The sequence below is a fragment of the Myodes glareolus genome, chromosome 4 (genome assembly GCF_982192425.1).
Source record: "Myodes glareolus chromosome 4, mMyoGla1.1, whole genome shotgun sequence".
NCBI classification, from domain to species: Eukaryota; Metazoa; Chordata; class Mammalia; order Rodentia; family Cricetidae; genus Myodes; species Myodes glareolus.
Window position 1 is genome coordinate 17173924 of NC_142029.1, and position 16262 is coordinate 17190185.

Genomic DNA, 16262 nt, shown 5'->3' on the forward strand with positions numbered 1-16262 from the left:
CTCATCTCTAAGACAGAATAATGATTGCATCTCCCCTGTGCGTTTGTCAGAAGAATTGAAATTAATATGTACCGAATGTTATTGATCATATAAAGTTATTATAATGCAAAGGGCACGTAACTGTGACGGACACTCGCAGGGCACAAGGTAAAGGTTTGTTAGACCAATTAGCCATGGCTAGCATGTACAGAAGAAGCAGCCAAAGACTCAAGGTCTTACGGACCCGGGGCTTTAAATCCAATGAATGCTCTGCCTCCCAGTGGATCCTCTCTCTGACTTAGGGCCTCACAGATGAAGGAAAGAACACAGTAACTTCAGCTCCTGCCTCTCTCTAGGCCTCAGTTTCTTCAGTGGCAAAGCAGGATGTGTGAGAAAGCCAGCCTTCCATGACCTATATTACAGATCAATAACTAAAGTTAACTGAGCTCCTACTATGTGTCAGGCCCTGTAGTAGGTGCTTTACTGTCACTCGGTCACTTCATGAAACTCTCACAGCCTTAGAGGTGGACACCCTGTTCTATAGATGAAGAGACAAGTTCAGGGAGGTGGAAGAAAAGACAAAAATCCTGCCCAACGTCACATAATGAGGGGTGGAGCTAGAATTGCAACTAAGGTCTAAGTCCATGACCAAAGCTGGTGCCCTAGATGCCATTACACTTGAGGTAGGGGGTCAACAAAGAAGAGGGAGCTGGCCTGAGCTGGCCTGAGCTACCCACTCCAGGTTTAGCCACCAAACAGTCCTCCACTGGATATCAGCTTGTCCCAAGAACTGAACTGCTCCAGCTAGCTGCTGAGTGATGGCAAAGACAGAAAAGTCATCGTCGAGGTGAGAAGACCTTGGAAGGAGGTGGCAGGCCACTAGCCTGAGGCTGGATGGAGATGAAGAAAGAAAACAGGGTAGACCAGACACCAATCTCTAGAATGTACTGCAAACCTAAAAATTCAGACGCAGCCATTATACCCCCTCCTGCTCCTCTCGACATGATTCAGAATCATCTGGTTCCTCCTGGGCCCACTTGCCCACCACCCGCCCCAACGCATCTCCAATGGCAGCAGCTTTGGGGGAACAGTCTCCCCTGGGGCCTGATGCTGTGCTCAGTCGCTGTTTATGAGGAGGAAACAAGGCCGGCTGCGTTTTCTAAAGAGGCTCTAGGGAGCTGCAGCTGCGTGCCAGGGCTTCAGGCCTCCCAGGATCCTCTGCTGCTGGAGCCAAGACAGAGAGCGTGGCCAGTCACTGCCCTGTGTACGGGAGGCGAGCCGGATGTGAACACGATTGGAAACAGTGTGTTCCACTTGGGGCTGGTTGAGCATTTGTCCTGGAGCTGGTTCTGAGCTCAGCGACAGAATTGAGGGATTAGGATAATCCTCAGCTCCCTGGGGCTCCTGAAATACGGGGTGCACCCTACCCAGGGAAGCACCGAAGAGACCTCTGGCACAGGGACTTCGATCCTCTAGCTAGGTTGTCCCCTCCTGCAGGGATAGGAAGGAGGGAGGGAAGGTATTCCAGCAGGGAAGCTTCTCCATGAGAGGGTCAGAGCCTGGGGAGGAGGCCCAGATTTGCCACCTGCCCCCGAGTTCTGAACATTTGGGGGTAGACGCTGCGGTGAGATGAGTGAAAAGGCTGTATGTAAAGGGACTAGGTAGTGACCAAGAGCTTGGGTCTTCTGTTCTGTTCAAGGCAGCAAAGAGCCTCTGAGGGAAGTTTCCTGGCCTGGTGAGACTTTAGAAAGATCACTCTGGGACCAACTCTCCCAATCCTGCCCCTGAGACCCAGGTCAACGCCTTGGGCATTGTAATGTACTTTCCTGAGATTCCACTCTGGAACCAGGGGACAGGGCAGCCCCAGGGACTCAGGCATAGCACAGATCCCACCTGAATTCCCTGCCCTGACTCCGGGTCGATGGCTCTCCTCTCCGTTGCACAGACATGTGCCAGAAATGATGGGAAAGACATATTAGAAAACAGAGCCATGTAATTAATCACATCAGTTATCAGAAAGGGAAAGGTTATGTGATCACCTTAACAGACACCAGAAATGAATTTAATATAACTGGCCATCCACTCGGCTAAAACTCAGTAAATACAAATAAAAATTTCCTTGACATGTTGAAAAAAGAATACAACTGCAGCCAACATCAGCATCATTCTTAGTAATAAAACACTATTGGGGGGCCTCATATTTAAGTCACAGTGGGACAAGGAAGCCTGCTATTACCATAATTATGTTACATTGTTCTGGAAGTTTAAGCCAATACATTATTGCATTAAAAGAGAAAAAGAAGCGTAACATTTGAAAAGGAAGAGAAATTGCTATCATTATTTGTACATGATAGGATTGTTTATTCAGAAAACTCAAGAGAATCAACTGAAAAACTAATAACAGAGTAGAGAAGAGGTCAGGAAGATGGCCAGTGTCAAAATAATACACCAGCAAAACCCAGTTGGAAAACGTTAAGAAATGAGAAAAAAAAAGTTCCAGAATGAATAGAGATGCGACTAAAGGGGCATTCAAGGCTCAAAAATAAGCCATGGGGTGGGGATACGGCTCGGTGGTGGGGGCTGAGGTATGGCTCGGTTGTGGGAGGCTGGGGTATGGGTCAGTGGTGGTGGAGGTTGGGGTATGGCTCGGTGGTGGGGGCTGGGGTATGGGTCAGTGGTGCAGGCTGGGGTACGGCTTGGTGGTGGAGGGTGGGGTATCGGTCAGTATTGGAGGCTGGGGTATGGGTCAGTGGTGGAGGGTGGGGTATCGGTCAGTATTGGAGGCTGGGGTACGGGTCAGTGGTGGAGGCTGGGGTATGGGTCAGTGGTGGTGGAGGTTGGGGTATGGCTCGGTGGTGGAGACTGGGGTACGGCTCAGTGGTGGAGGCTGGGGTACGGGTCAGTGGTGGAGGCTGGGGTACGGGTCAGTGGTGGTGGAGGCTGGAGTACAGCTCGGTGGTGGAAACTGGGGTACGGCTTAGTGGTGGGAAGCTGGGGTATGGCTCAGTGATAGAGCTCAGCCTTAGCACAAGCAAGGTCTTGTATTCATCCCAGCACCAAATGAAAAACAGGAATAAGGACATGGCTCACTTAGTAAGTAAGGTACCTGCCTAGGATCATGAAGCCCTGAGTTTGAATCCCAACACCCTGTTAAACTGGCATGTGGGCTGAGGAGATAGTTTAGTCAGTGAGGTGCTTGCCTTTTAAGTATGAGGACATGAATTTGATCCCCAGGCCCAATACCATGACAGAGAGAGAACGCTGTGATGGCCCTGTGCTTATAACCCAGCAGTGGTGAATAGCTAGATCCCTGGGTCTCGCTATCTAATGAGTTCCACATAGTGAAGAAACCCTGTTTCAAAAAACAAAAATGTAGATGGTACCTGGGGAACATCACCAAAGATTGTCCTCTAACCTTCACAGGTAGGTGCACACATAAACATGTGGACACACAATGGCCATAGGGACACAAACCTGCAATTCCACTGCTCAGAGGACAGAGGTAGGAGAAGCAGAAATCCGGGTCACCCTCAGTTACACTGTGAGTTGGAGGCCTGCCTGAGCCATATATGACTTTGTCTAAAATCCGAAAAGAAAGAAAAGAAAGGAGGAGAAGAAGGGTGTCTTGGACCATCTTCCCTGGTCTGACCTGGAGCTACCCTGAGGGGAGGACCTGGGACTGGTTCCTAGCAGCCCTGGCAAACAGCATTTCGGTCCTTGAGACATAGGCAGCAGTTCCAGAAGGTCCATTGAGCCTGGAATCACCGAGGGACAATCTGTGCCTACTTGGGGGCTCTGGTCTATAGGCTATGATGGGGACCTGTCATTCCCTGCATGGCTCAGACCCCCAATAACTGAGGTTCCAGCTTAAAAACAAAAAAAGCTGCTTAGAACATTCATGTCTCAGCCATGAATCCAGGACTTGCTCCCTGGATGCATTGAAGCAGATTTTTCCAAGAGGTCTTTTCCTCTGTAAAGACACATTCAGCCAACATAAAGGCTTCTCTGATGGCAGACACTCACGCCCGGTCCTCTGCCTCCAGGTCTTGGCAGAGGACCCTGATTGGGCAGCATGCCTCTCCCGCCATCAGGGCTGCAAAGAAGCAGCTGCCCAGTTCTTAGGGCCCGACTTAGAAAATGAAGTTTGCAGACTTTAACTCACACACAGCATGCGGAGTGTGACCTGACATGAGTACAAGGCTCCTGCAAACTGACGAATCCTGGTTTCTATCACTTACCCTCAGAGAGAGCCTGCAACCTAAGCCATTTCAGCCTAAAAGCTACAAAGCACTGAGGAGCAGAAGAGGGCTTCAGAAGCCATCAGGAGGTCATGGCCACTGAGCGGTGTGGAGAGGGGGGAAGGAAAGAAGGGAGGGGTATACTACATCAGCACTGCCAATGTCCTTATCACTGTCCTTGCTGATCACGTCCCAGGCAATCCACAACCTCAGGGTGCAGATGTGCACATCTGGATCAAACCTGGTCACGGGGATCCCACTGCTCGTGTTCCCAAGCTGTTCTTTAGAAAACCCAGCCTGAGATGGCCAGACCCGACCCGACCCGAGGCCAGCCTCCTTGGCTTTCACACCCCTTCTCTGCTGTTTCCTGCTAGCCTTGCCTTCTCGTCTAAGAACCAGCCACTTGTGTTTCTTCCTCTTGGGAATTACCCTCTGTAGGTGTCCTGTGGCAGTCAGCTATTCCTAGGAGGGGCCACACTCAGCTCCATGACACCACCACAGGGAGCCTTCTGAGAGCATCAGATGGGCACAGTAGCAAAGGTGGGCACAGGACTCTCCTGCAGGCCCTTCTCTGAGCCCCAGTCTAGCATGCTCTTATCCCTATCCTTCCCCTCAAACTCCATGATTACAGAGTTCTCCCCAATCCCAGTGTGTAGGATAATACTCCGAGGGCGGTTATTTGACCTATTTCACCAAGTCCCCCTGGATTCGTGGTCTTGTCACCATGGAAACCTTCTGAGGTCACTAGCATCATTAAATGGGAGGGGAAAAGACTCTCCCCACCCCAAAATGAACCCCTACTTGGCTCCAGTGGCTTCTGCAGGGGAGCAGGGGGCAGTCTGAGGAAAACCTGAGCTCCATCGCTGGGCACAGAGTAACCCCTTGGTGCCTAGGATGCCGGCCACTCAGACATGTGCCTTCCACATCCTAAAGTTTTCCAGACGTCCTTGCCCGAGGAGAGAGTCCTAGAGCTTTGTGCAGACGCACAGTGCACAGCAGGCTTCCTGCTGTACCTGGGGATTCAGAGAAAGAGCTCTTCCCAGGCAACGCCATTAAGTGAAGAGACTCAGGGAACTGCTGAGAGGCAGGAGCAGGAGAAGAGAAAGGAAACCGGAGTCTGGACCATGTGCAAGCCCTGGCTCATAGCCACTTTTATACTTCCATAGCATCCCAACACTACCCTCAGGAAGTCTCTCAAGCACCACTGTGCAATGCATGTCTCCCCACCCCTTTCTCTCTGCCATGGTGACCAGGCAGGCACCATGCTTTCTACCTCTTGCTTCTCACTGTTTCTCACACCATGGCTAATGGTTCATGGTTGTATCAATACCTCCATCTCTGATCCCACCGGGTCTACCACCACTGTCACCACTAACAACCTCAACATCTCCATAATTTACCCTCACCAACATGGCTATATCATAACTACTAGCTTACCAAGACCACACCTCCTCTCCACAATGTCGCATTCACCCTTACCAGGTCACCCTTCAGACTCCATGACCTTGATCACGGTCAGCAACACCACCACCATCACTATCGATGACATTGTGCTTGTGAACTCTACCATGGCTACCTGCTCCCATCTGCCACAGTTAACATCACTATCACCACCACGAATGTCACAACATCAAGATCACATGTCACCCCCATCACTACCCCTTACTCATCCCTGCCCCCCAACATGTGAAGGAGAACAGTCTTTCCTCTTAAAGTTGGCCAGTCTAGTTCCAACCTTCACATGGACACCATGCAAGAACCTGGTCTGGGAAGAGAAGCTGGGGCTTGTGGCTCCCCTTCCTGCTTCCCGAGACCCTGCATCCTTAGGGAATCTCTTACCACTTACCACTGTTCTACCACAATGGTCATAATGTTCTTCCTTTTAAACCTCAGAGACTGGGCTGAGGCACAGCTAGGGCACATATGTTAGAAGCTGCTCATAGGGTATAAGTTGCCATGGACTTTTGGGGGAAAAAAAAACCAATATGACAAAGCCTCCAGAAAGCGCATTCTTAGACCCTGCACTTCTAAGAACCAAGGAAATAATTAGATAACTGTGCAAAGATGATGTGTGGGTGTTACAATAGCAATAATTGGAAACAGCCTAAATGTACAGCAACAGAAGTTTAAAGAAATCCTGTGGATTAATATGCAGCCATTAAAACAGAAAACATAGGTCTATCTATTGACACAGAAGCAAGCAAGCTGACTCGATAGTGCTAATGAATAAAGGTACATTTCCCGTGTAGAACATCTATTCCAAAAATTATAGATACACTCACAGAATAAGGTTAAAATATTTTATCTTAAGAGCTGGCATTGAATTTTCTGCTCCACCAGAAAATTCTTTAGGGGAAAAATAATTCTTGGGTCAACTGTTTAGACCTATGCCAGTATCAGAATTCTAAGCTTATAAGAGATAAGAGGGACTTCTCTTTGCTCCTGAGGAAGGTGACAGAGAGAGGCAATACCATCAGAGAAGAGAGAAGAGAAACCAAGGTAGATGCCAGGAAACTCCTGATGGGCTGGGGAGTACAGAGAAGCTTTCAATCCATAGACACCTTCTCATTCTCAAAAGTTGATTGTGGCCCAGCAGTGGTGCACACACCTTTAAACCTGGCACTTGGGAGGCAGAGGCAGGCAGATCTCTGTGAGTTCAAGACCAACCTGATCTACATAGCAAGCTCCATTAAGGCCAGTCTAGACTACACAGTGAGACCCTGTCTTTAAAAAAGAAAAGAAAAAGTTAATTGTGTAGCTGAGTATGGCCCATCTCTTGTCCCACACCAAGTTTTAGGTCTATCAAACGCTGAGGTTTTTTTCTTTCTTTCCCTTCTTTGAGACAGTACCCTTCTCTCGCTGTAGCTGAGAATGATCTTGAATTTCCAATCCTCTCGCCTTCATCCCCTGAGAGCTAGGGTCATAAGTATGTACCATCAGGCTCTGGACTTCAAACATGCTAAGTAAGCAACTCTAAGCTAAATCCCCAGCCCCAAGTTCCTGAATGAATGATTCTCCCATGAGAACTGAGGCATGAGTAGAGTTTCAGATTTAACCCTAAAGCTGGCTCCATTAAAACTCAATTGAGAAAATTATGGGTTAGATATATATTTTACATATATATTAGTTTTATATATTTATAATATGTATTAGTTTTACTTATATTTTCCTATTTTCCAAAATAATCATAATACAAGGAGCAAAATCCAGGGCCTACTAATTGTACCTTGGACACAGCATCAGAATACAGAATCTGGATCACAAAGTATGCCTTTTCCTCCCCCACAGGCCCTGAAGTCTGTATATTGTGGACGCCTGTTTTGTTCCCACCACCCAGAAGCACCCAGATAGGTATCTCAGTCCCCTGAAGCCTGAATCCTGAGAAGAATGTTTTGGAAAGACACGAGACTGTCCCTGCTCTGATACTTAATCATAGACCCGGCTCTGGCCTCTCTTCTTGGCATGGTAGCCCCATGGCTCTCGGTGTGGATGACTCTAGGAGAGATGTCCCTTTGAGGTCTTGCCACTCAGAACTTCCACTTGTGAGTTCCCACCAGAGAATCATAAGCTAACACTGAAGCGATTGGATCATCACCGTAGAAAAGAGGTGTGAGTTCAAAGTGGTGGTCACTGATGGTCCCATCATCACCTCAGGTCCTCCACTCTGGGTTACTTCAGATGTCTCTGAAAGGATACAAAGAATAGGAAAGCAGGAGGGGACTGTTTGGGTCCCCTCTCCTGTCACATCCCCTATCCTACAACCCCTGCCTAGTTCATTCACTTGATATTCAATGGAATAATATAGTCAGTAATGAATTTGTTTTGCATTCAGTGGGATAACACTGTTAGTTATGAATTTATAATTTACAGAGGGATAAGCTTTTTTTCTTCAAGGCGTCAGAGAAGCTGTTGCTTACAAACTCGTAATTCACCGCTGCAAATCCATCTGTAAATGACACTATTGCAAGCTAGAAAATCTCCCAGGCACAAGGACTACAGCCTCAGAATTAAATTGTGTGTTTGACAAGAACCCGCTGTTCCATCCGGAGGCTCCTGCCCTTCTTCCCAGAGTTCATCTTCAGTCTCACCCCTTCCCCCTTTCAATTCATCCACGGGAACCCTGGCTCCCCAGCAAGCTGGCCCGAAGCCCCTGCTCTTCCTCTTCTCGACCAGCAGGTATAACGGGCCAGGTGGTCGAGCTCTCCCAGGAAGTGCAAAAGCACAGTCAGGCTCTGCCAGCCCTGGAACGAGCAGACCTCGGTTATCACTTGGAACTCTCACTTGCCCTTTGTTTCCCCATCATGACTAAGCCACTTCAGCCCCCTTGGGACCATTTCCTAGATATGCAACTATGATTTGAATGAGAACTCTATTTTTGTGGAGGCAGAGTCTCACATAGCCCTGCTTGGCCTAAAACTCGCCATGCAGCAAGGGATGATCTTGAACGTCTGCCTCTCTGGCCTCTACCTTTCCAGAGCTGGGATTGCTGGTGTTCTCTCCCTTGGTTTATCCAGTGCTGGACATTCCATCCCAGCTTCCCTACACCAGGAAAACGCTCTACCAACCGAGAGACAGCTCCACCTCCACAAAGGAGGCTTTCTAAAGAGTGGGGTGGGGGTGCCCCAGCTAGGATTCCACAGTGGGAAGTGGCCAGAGCAAGAGTGACTGAAAGATCAAAGGGCAGAATTGGGTAGGAGCAGTGACCATGGTGGCAGAACCAATTATCTTTGCCTCAATCATTTCTAGACTCTTAGGTTTTTGTTATTGTTGTTGTTGTTTGTTTATTTTGACTTTTCAAGACAGGATTTCTCCGTGTAGCCTTGGCTGTCCTAGAACTAGACCTATAGACCAGGCTGGACTTGAACTCAGAGAGCTGTCTGCTGCTGCCTACCAAGCGCTGGTATTAAAGGTGTGTGCCACCATTGCCAAGCTTATTTTTTATTAGTATGATTCTTCCTAAGACTTAAGGTGGAATGAAAATTAAAAGGAGACATAATCCATAGCTGAGCTAAGGAATTTTATTGGCGTTTGGTAAGAAATTAGACTTGGAAAAGAAGTTGGTAGCCTTGTTAACTAAAAGTCAGTCAGCATACACCCAGTGCTGAATTCCAAAATGGAACCGAAAGAATGAATAAGACAGTATGGTCCTTGCCTTAACAGAGTGTGGCTTAGCAGGGAAGATGCATCATTGGACAGGCAGCGACAATAAGGAGTAATTACTGTTAATAAAGACACACGCATGTGTGTTAAGAGAGGCACCAAAACTAAAGGTATTTGAAATGAGCCTGCTACAGATGAGCTGTGTGACCTCAAGCAAGTTGCTTAACCATCCTGAACTTTATCAGTCAGGATCTGTCAGTTCAGCAGGGACAGTAGTGTCCTTCAACAACTAAACTAAGGCACATGAAGCTGAGAAGAACCAAGGCTGGAGATGTGGATTTGAAAGGAGCCACACTGCTATCACCAGAGAAGAGGGTGTGGAGGGGAAAAAGAAAGGGGAAGAGAAAAAATGCAGAGCTGAGCCCTAAACAACCCTGGAGTTCAAAGATGAGCAGGCAGAGAGCCAATTAGCTATGAGCCTGGAGCCAGAGAAACCCAGTAGGTCCAGATGTCCTCCGGCAAAGGAAAAGGTGATGGATGGCAAGAGCTGTGCGGCCGATTGTCCAAATGCAGCAGAAAGAAGAGTCAAATGTGAACTCAAATGTGTCCTGTGGATGGAGCGCCTTGGAGGTCAAGGTGACCTTAACTTTTCACATGGAGGTGAGTGGGGACTGCAGAAGGAAGAGGAATCAGGATAGCAGGGGCAGGAGAGGCAGAGATGCCGTGACTCCCCGGCAAGTCTGACTACACAGGAAGCCAAGAACCCTGGGAGAGGTGGTGAGGCCGCAGATCTAAGATGGAAGAATCTGAAGAGCAGGTTCAAATGCAGATGGAACAGAGCCAGGGCTGAGACACAGACAGAGAAGGAGGTTTAAGTGACAGAAGAGTGGAGACAGGAAATAAAGCAGAGGACGAGGGCCCCAAAGGGAGCAGGGATGACAACTACCCAGCTCCCAGGGCTGCCAGCAGACTGGTGGGGCGATGTGTGTGGCTGTGATCCACAGAACACCTTTTCCTTGGAGAATCTGCACATCCCATCCTCAGATGAAGCTGAGGCTCAGCAATGTGGAAGAGTTCAGCACAGGGCTCCCTAGGATAGGACCCGAACTACAGGATAGGGAAGAGGGGTTCCTCTGAGCTACATACCATGCTCCGGCCTCCCGGCTTTTTCCATCTTAGTTCATCTCAAAAATATATTGTTTAATAAAGGTTTAAAACAAACAAATGGGTTAGTGGTTCACTCAATATTCACAAAACATACCTTGAAACTGACAATAGCCAACCCAGATCAATTGAGCAATTTGTCTCTCAGATATATTGGATGGAAAAAAATTGTCTGCAGATATTTGTACATAAACATATTAAAATCAAAAGTCAAAATGTTGTCAGAGTTAACAGGAAACTGAAAAACTGTGAAAGAGAATGAAAGCGTAGACTTCCCAGGTCTTCTAGTCACGTAACTCAGCCAAACAGCCAAGTCCCGTGCAAGACCGTGAACTCTGAGTAAAAACTCCTCCAGGAGCATTTGAGGCACAAACACCAATGGGTGACTTGAAAAAGAGGTTGGGATCACTATGGCTCATCTGGAGGTTTGGAGAAAGTGGCAGAACCTGGCTGAGCTATTCATAAAAGCAGACAGCAAAGCTAGGGTGAAACATTTACCAAATGCTCCCTAACTGGTTAGTAGGTAGCAACCATGATACCCAAACCTTGTATTTCCCCCTCTGAGGCATGAGGGCTAAAACAAAACTCACATGTAGGCAACAGCCTGGACCTACTTGACCAAAAAACAGCCGGTGGTGCACACCTTTAATCCCAGCATTCAGGAGGCAGAGGCAGGTGAATCTCTGTGAGACTGGAGTCAACCTGATCTAAATATCAAGTTCCAGACCAGCCAGGGCTACATAGCACCCTGTCTCAAACAAACAAACAAAAAGGGAAAAAGGAAATAAGAAAGACCAGGTCACACCATGTACTTGGAAGCTAAACTTCTAGGCACTGCTGTGGTCCCTCTCTCTGTGACTTTTTATAAATCAGAAGATAAAGCCACATTTCCAGGAAAATTCAGATTTTTTTTTCTAACAAAGATTTGACTCACAGCAGCAGAATGTTCAATTGAAGACTGAACTGAAGGCCTTGGCTCATGGGGCAAATTGTTCAATGCATCTGCCAACGCTGCTGGCCTTTGGGGGAACAGGTGAGCACGTGGAGAAGAGGGCTGAGTTTCAGGCAGAGAGTGAGCAGGGAGAGGCTGCCAGTAGCTCAGTCCTCAGGAGCATGGAGCAAAGGGTGACAGAAGGCAGCTAGACTGGAGTGCCAGCCGAGGGGGAGCTCCTGCAGGGCACAGTAGCACACACCTTAATCTCAACACCCAGGAGGCAGAAACAGGCAAGTCTCTGTGAGTTTGATATCAGCTTGGTCCACATAGTAAGCTCCAGGCTAGGGGTACACATAAAATCTTGTCTTTAAAAAAAAAAAAAAACCAAACTCCTGAAAAGACATCGATGCTACACTAAGGAGATGAACTTACCTTGGATGGACAGGAAAGCCCTGACGTAGTAATAAATGTGCAGGCCAAAAAGCTGGTGCCAGGAGAATGTAACTCAGATAATGCTTGCCTAACATGCATGAGTCCTGGGTCCAAGTCCCCCTATTGCAGACACCAGAGATGGTGGCACACACCTGTGATCCCAGACTAAGGAAGTAAAAGCAGAAGGATCATACATTTAAGGTCGTCATTGGCTACATGGGAAGTTTGAGGATAGCCTGAAATACATGAGACTCTCGGGGGAGGGAAGGAAGAAGAGAAAGCGAAGTTATTATGTAAGGAAGCTAGCTGACTGCAGCATGAGGGTTGGGGGTCTTGATGAGGAAGAGGGAGCCTCCTCAGGATGAATCTGAAAAACGGGACGATCCAGTAGGAGGTCATGGACTCACACAAGGGCTAACAGACACAAGATCTAGTCTGCCATCCACAAAGAGACGATGAAAGCAGTTCCAATGCCAAGTAGTTGTAGTAACTACCATTACTAGAGTAGAAGTAACAGGATTGAGTGACTCCATAGATATGAGAAATTGAAGGATAGAAACATCTTAAGTTTATGGTGTTCATGGAGCGGTAGCCATTCTCTGAGATGGTAAGACTGAGAAGGACACATCTAAGAGAGAAATAATGGGTTCAGACACGGGCACATTGGGTGGGAAGCAGTCGCAAGTCATCACTACGGAAATGTTCAGTGGGCAGAGACAGCCTCATTGAAAATGCAGTCAAAATCCTGGCTTGGTGGTGCATGCCCTTAATCTCAGCACTCTTGAGGCAGAGGCAGGAAGATCTCTGTGAGTTCAAGGCCAGCCTGGTCTATATAGAGAGTTCCAGGAGAGCCAGGACTACATAGAGAAACCATATCTCAAAAAAGAAAAAAAATGCAGTTAAGTGCCTAAGCGGCAGCTGGGCGGTAGTAGCACACGCCTTTAATCCCAGCACTCGGGAGGCAGAGGCAGCAGATCTCTGCGAGTTCGAGGCCAGCCTGGCCTACAAGAGACACTTCCAGGACAGCTAGGGCTGTTGCATAGAGGAAACCCTGTCTAGAAAAAAACAAGCAAACAAGAACTTAGGCGACCTGGATGATCCAGCCCTGAAAACAATGAGTGGGATGAGAAGAGGACTCAGGGAGAATGCAGAAACCATTGACCTTTGGAGAAGCAGGATGAAGGAACAGTAAAGGGGCAGGATGGGAATCAGGAAGGCAGACCCACGTGCCTCTTCCACGGAAGACAAGGCTCAGGGAGCAAGCAGAGTCCTTAGGCCCAGGAACCACAAAGCCATCACCTTGGACAAAGGAAGAAAAGTACCTGTTGGTCTTGGCAAGAACAAGATTCTGCTGGGTGAGGTTGACTCCACTTCGGCAATGCTACAGATGGGTCAGAAGGCTCAGGAGCAAGCAGGGTGTGCAGAGCCAGGGTAGTGGGGTGGGAACTCTTGAGAAGCTTGTTGAGGAAATTATGACAGACAGTAAATGGCGGGAATGTCTTGGGCTGTGCATTTCCCAAAATGAGCCTCATTGTCTAGCCAAAGAGGGCTAGATGGGACCCTCTCAGTCTGAAGTGGCTTTTTCTGAAGATTCATATGTGCCTCACTCTAAACATTTCCCATAAGTTTGGCGTGGATCCTTTCATTCCCAGCATTGTTTTCAGGAAAATTTCCAGATCCCAGAACCAACACCACTAATATGTACTGACTGCCCGCTAAAGGCTGTGCTGAGTACTATTCATGGACTGTCTTACTTAGTTCTCAAGGAGATTATCAGGAAACTATTGACAAAGAGGGAAACTGGGGCTTGGGAACTGTGATTTGGTCGCACAGTTAGTGGAAAGTGGACATTTGGAATGCCATCCCCCTACTTAGAGACAGGATGTCCCACTTGCCTGGCAACCACCAGTTACACTAGGCTGACTGCCCAGTGGGCCTATCTCTGCCCCCCCCCCAGCATTGGAATTACACATATGAGTCACCATGCCTGGCTTTCAGGTCCTCATGCTCGCATGACAAGCATTTTCAGTACTCTGAGCCATCTCCCCATCCCTACTTTGCCCATTTTATAGACAAAGAAACTCAAACAACACAGATCACACAGCTAGCAAATGCAATACCTGGACCCAAACCCAAGATGCCCTGATACAATAACTTCCCAAGTCCTCATGCTTTCCACCATGGCCATGGGCAGCTGCTCCTAGTCTGTTGACCTCAGGAACTTTGGGTGATCCACTATGAGGGATGAATAATGGAAGTGTTGTAGGAAGGAAAGATGTTGTTGAGGGACAGGAGTCAAGGTCCTGAGGACCATAGCTGGGACTCAAGACTGCTAACACCCTCTCTACACGCCTCTCTCTTGCTCTGCTTGGCTTTCTACAATGGGTAGGAAAGATGCCCACAGCATCTTGCATTCATCTAAACAGGAAGAAACACTCTTCCTCTTATCATTAACCAGGGAAGGAGTCTGGTTGGTACTATGCCCACACCTTGGACCAACCATTGTGGCTGGAGGATGGGGTCTATGGTTGATGCCATCTGAGTCACATGTCTACCTGATGGCAGTAGAGCAGGGATGGATAAAATTTTAACTGACAACCTACCACAAATATGTGACAATAGAGAGACATTTCCCAAAGGAAGAGGATGTCAGAAGTGAGATGATGGAAATCAGGGAAGAGAGGAAGGAGCCACTAGCTGTCACCGTTCATGTGAGAGACAGGAAGGACACACATAAACATCCCCACGTGGAGTTCGCAGCCTCCAAGAAAAACACAGTTACAGACATGACGACATTAATAAGAACTGATATTATCTACCATGTATGAGCATCTACAGGGGCCTGGCACTATCCTGGAAGTGAGTACTGCTATTATCCCACTTTTTTTCTAAGAGACAGTTAAAATAAAATAAAATAAAATAAAATAAAATAAAATAAGATAAAATCTTCCCACCCCTATGCCCTATGCTAGCCAATTCAGAAAAATATACAAATGTTTATGGGTCCCTTATCCCCACTCACAGAGGTTAAATGACTTGCTTGAGGTCACACCTAGCACACAAATAAACATACTGGGAAGTATTTGATTAAGGGCAAAACAAAGCTTCCTGTAGACTAAAGGATTAGAGAAGACTACCAGGAAATGGAGGAGGCAGTGGGGGGAGCAAAGCTGAGCCTAGAGGATAGAACATCTGGCTGAGTGTGCAGGGAAGTGAGAGTGGCAATCCCCCAAAACTCAGGGAAGCAAGTCTGAACGTTCCCACATCTGTCCGGTACCTCCGTTCTATGGCAGATCTTTCAAGAGCTCCACACAGAAACACCTTCTCTGAGTCTGCTCTTCTCAGTTGACTCCAGTCAGCCCAACCATTCTTCACGGGATTTGTCCACTGGCCCTGCATATCCTGTAGAGTCCAACTATGGATGGGTCCTAGGCATAGTTGGAGCCACAGCAAAGACAAAAGAAATATCACCTCCCCTTTCCCACACACTGAATTTCCTAATGAGAGCCAAGATCAGTTAGTAAATATTAATCTGAAACCTCACAGGCTCTCGACACTCCCATGTACAGGGCATCACTCCTACTGTGGCCGACAGCAGATAGTTCCAAGCCTAAGATGAGACTCATTTCCCTGTTTCAGGCTTAGTCCATGCTTGGTACTGGCTGTCCCCCAGCCTCATAGCTTCTGCAGAAACAGGGTTGGGACTGTGTGACTTCCATGCCATGGACCTAATGTCAATGAACTATGGACTCTATGGACTCTAGATAAAATGTCCTTGTGCTACTGAGTGCAGTTTGTCACAAATTTAAGCTTACTTCCTCAGGTGAACCTGTCCCCAGCCCAGACAACGAGGTACCATCAAAAGGCAACAGAGGAGGAACTTCCTGGTGCTTTTTATATGGGAACATAACATAATCTCTGAGGGGACTCAGAGGCCAAGTTAAACTATTGATACCCACACCACCATCACTGTACTTACACCTGAATCCCCTGGGCCACCTTAAAATTCCATCCAGCTCCAAGTTCCCAGCCCTCCCTGCCTCTCTAATTCAGGGGCTCCACTTCCTGTCTGCCCAGCTTTTGAAATGTCTTCCTCCCCAGCCATTCAGTCATAAATCCCAACAATTTGGATCTTGTCATTCCCTACTCACCCACTTACACTCTTACCAGAGAAAATTGTCCCTGCCAGTCACCAATTGCCCCCTAAATGTGAAGGCCAATGAACACTTTCCTTCCTTCACTGATGAAGTCTTTGACACCGTTGTGTCTGGCCTCTCTGTGCTGGGGGCTCAGAGCCTCTCTATGCAGGGTCCATAACTCCATTCCCTGGGCTCTGGTCCTACCTCCCTGACTGCTACTTCCCTTTCTCACTCCTGGGCTCTTCCAAGCCGCCAGCCTGGTCCTGAAGCCGCAAA